This window comes from Mus musculus, chromosome 14 (genome assembly GCF_000001635.26).
Source record: "Mus musculus strain C57BL/6J chromosome 14, GRCm38.p6 C57BL/6J".
Taxonomy (NCBI): Eukaryota; Metazoa; Chordata; class Mammalia; order Rodentia; family Muridae; genus Mus; species Mus musculus.
The window spans coordinates 99,316,399-99,320,009 of NC_000080.6; positions in this window are offsets into that span (position 1 = coordinate 99,316,399).

Consider the following 3,611-nt stretch of genomic DNA (forward strand, 5'->3'; position numbering starts at 1 on the left):
AGGATAGAAATGGGTTGACACTGTTCTGGCCAAGGGACACCAACAGGAATGGGTCATGTTGACAGTGTGTCCCCTTCATGTGACCTGACAACATCCATAGTCTGTTGTGAGAGGTAACAGCACTTGGGCATCCTATAAAATACTTCGAAGGCCAGGATAATACTCTAGAGCTCCTAATGCGGCATGCTAACCAAAGCCATGGAGGAGAGAAAAGGACTGGGGGCTGGGCATGGTGGCCACAAACCTGACTCAAAAAGCAGGAAGTGGGAAGGACAGAGGAAACACACATCGAGGATGGAATTAGTGTGCCAATGTTGGTTTATCTGTTGGGATAATTGTCTTAATATTAATGTATGCTTTCTATTGTTATTTTTGTGTTAGTAATTTATATTTTTTTGTTTTGTTTTGTTTTGTATTTTTGAGACAGGGTTTCTCTGTATAATCCTGGCTGTCCTGGAACTCACTCTGTAGACCAGGCTGGCCTTGAACTCAGAAATCTGCCTGCCTCTGCCTCCCAAGTGCTGGGATTAAAGGTGTGTGCCACCACCACCCGGCTTATATTTCTTTTTTTTTTTTTTTTTTTTTTGTTATTTTTGTTTGTTTTGAGATGGGGTTTCTCTGTATACTTTTGGCTGTCCTGGAACTCTTTGTAAACCAGGCTGGCCTCGAACTCATAGAAATCCACCCGCCTATGCTGGGATTAAAAGGCATGCACCACAATGCCTAGCTAGTAACTTATATTTCAAATAAGATAAAATAAGGGCTGGGATTAGAGGAATTTTATTACTATTGTTATCTTTTTTTTTCTTTAATGCCAGAGTCTCACTATATATAGCTCTTGGCTATCATAGAAATCACTGTGTAGAACCGGCTGGCCCAAAACTCACAGAGATTTCTTCCTGCCTCTGTCTTTCAAGTGCTGCAATTAAAGGTGTGCACCGCCATGCCGGGCTTGTTATAATTCTTTCTGGGGAGTCGAAGGGGATATAGGATTGTACTGTGTAGCTCAGGTTGGCTTGGAACTTGCTATGTATCCCACGTTTGCCTCATGGGAAAGATCCCATGACCTTTCTTCCATGCCTGGCTACATAAAAACCATAAAATAAAAGCTTCATTTTTAGATAACGTGAAGATGCCATCACTTTAGTAAGTCACCATAAATTGTGGTGGGAATCCTTAGTGTTCTCAGATTTTAAAGTGGAAATTGCTGTTGCGTTATTCGGCCTTAGCCATTCTATTCCTCCCTACTGTTTCCAGCTGTCTAGTGAGCAGGTAACTCAGAGTTTGTTCTTACTGGCTTCTCATCCTTCCTTCCATGGGGAAAAAATAATTTCTCTGTCTTAAATTTACTTCTAGAGCTTAAAATGAGAAAATTAAACCATAGCCTGCCTGCCTGCTTTCCTTCCTTCCTTCCTTCCTTCCTTCCTTCCTTCCTTCCTTCCTTCCTTCCTTCCTTCCTTCCCTTCCTTCCTTTTCTTTTCCTTTTTTCCAAACATGATCTCTAGCCCAGTTTCCCTTGAATTTGAGTGCTGGATTACTGGCACACACCACTATGCCTACTGTAGGAGGTGCTGGATCAAACCCAGGCCTGGAGCATTCTAGGGAAATGGTAGACTAACTAAGATACATCCTCAAGCCCTGACCACAGGCTTCTTGGAGCAAAGGCATGCATATTCTATTCAGTAGTAATTTATAATTGTATGGAATAACCACAGCCTTGCCGCTGGGAACCTTCTTCACTCTTGAGTTGGTTCCCAGACCTCAGTGACACTGAGGTTCCTAACACTGATAAAACTTGACTCTGGGTGACAGAACAGGCTGTTTCTTCTTCTTGCCGCTTATCCCTTCCTTTCTCCTCTTCCTGGGCTGCCTTTGAGGCCCCTGCTTCCATCTCTTCGGTGCTAAAATTTTATGTGTTGCCTCCACACCGACCCTTCTCTTTGGCAGCTACCTGCTTGAATTCTTGTCTGTCGTCGTTGGCCGTGTGAATTGGTTTAAGCCACTGCAGCAATTGAATAAATCTACTGCTGGCCAATTTTCTTCTTTGTGTTGTGTTGTTGATATAGCCTTTGGTGTTGGATTTTTGATAAGGTGGGTGAATGTGAAACTGGGATTATAACACAAGCAAACAGGTAATGGCTTGTAGATATTTAAACATTATTAGTCTTCAAGGAAAACACTATTTGCAAAAGACAACTTGTTCAATGTATTTTCAAAGCCACTAAGACTTTAATTGCTGGTCACTTTTGGGTCTACTCAGTGATCATCTGGGCTCCAACATGTCCCCAGTGTTTCTTTGTAAACAGAACACAGCAGTTTGACATGGCCAAAATAACACATCAGGTTCCAGTTGGCCAGGATGCCGCTCTGTGACTTGACTTCAGATCCATCAGCCCCCAAGATTTAACAGTGTGTGGTTCATTTTCCCTCCCCGGGATGCAAAGATGAGTTAGGTTATCTTCACTGGTCATTGCGTTCTTTCCTTACAGCTTATAAATAGGGCACCGCTTCATGGTCCCCATTAGAGACTTCTTAGATAAGCAGGCCCTACTTGCCTCTGCAGAGATGGTTCACTCCAGCGAGAGCATGCTTCCTCTGGCTCTAGCTAAACCCGATGGAACTTTTTGGATTAAGTCAGGAACTGTCCCTCAATGAGGGCATTTCTTTACCACTAATTAGTCTGTTCTCTACTTTAAAGTTAGCCAGATTCCATCTTTGGTTAAATTCAGTGCTCCAGTGTAAAAATTAATCAGTGGGAGCCATGTTTCCCCTTTCCTTTCTATTCCTCAGGGCCATACATAGGTGGCAAACCATGGGACTTATTTAATAAGCATTTCAACAGTGAGTATTACGGGAAAATAGAAGTCTGTGCACATTGGTGGGACCCATGATGCCAGAACACAGGCAGCAGAGGCAGGAGGACTGGAAGGTTTTCACATTTCATTTCTTTGCTTTTGTGTGTATTTGTGTGTCTGAGCTGGGGATACTGTGCCGTGGCGGGGTCAGAGGGAACTTGCTGGACGAGGTTTTATCCTTCCTCAGTGGAGACCCCACATTCATGTCTGTCCTCCATTTTCCATAAGAGTTATGGAGGTTGACCTTCATTTCACGGGGCCAATTCCTTCATGTATGAGGCCAACCTTCTGTCTCTGTCTGTCTGTCTATCTATCTATCTATCTATCTATCTATCTATCTATCTATCTATCTGTGCTTTGTGGACCACATAGAGTTTCTAGTAAGCATTATGTTTGTTAGTTTCCAACACACGTGTAGGTAAGTATAAATAAAACATTGTAACTATTTAAAAGGGGGAGATGATATCCGAGGGATACCTCCTAGGGTTGACATCTCTCCTCTACTTATATCTACCCACACTTATATGTGCACCTGCATGCACACACATGCACACATGCACACACACACACACACATACAGAGGAAAGAAACCAAAAAAAGCTGAATGGTGCCTTTAATCCCAGCACTTGGAGGCAGAGGCAGGTAGATTTCTGAGTTTTAGCCCAGTCTGGTCTACAGAGCAAGCTCCAGGACAGCCAGGGCGACACAGAGAAATCCTATCTTGAAAAACAAACGGGGGTGGGGGGTGGGGGTGGG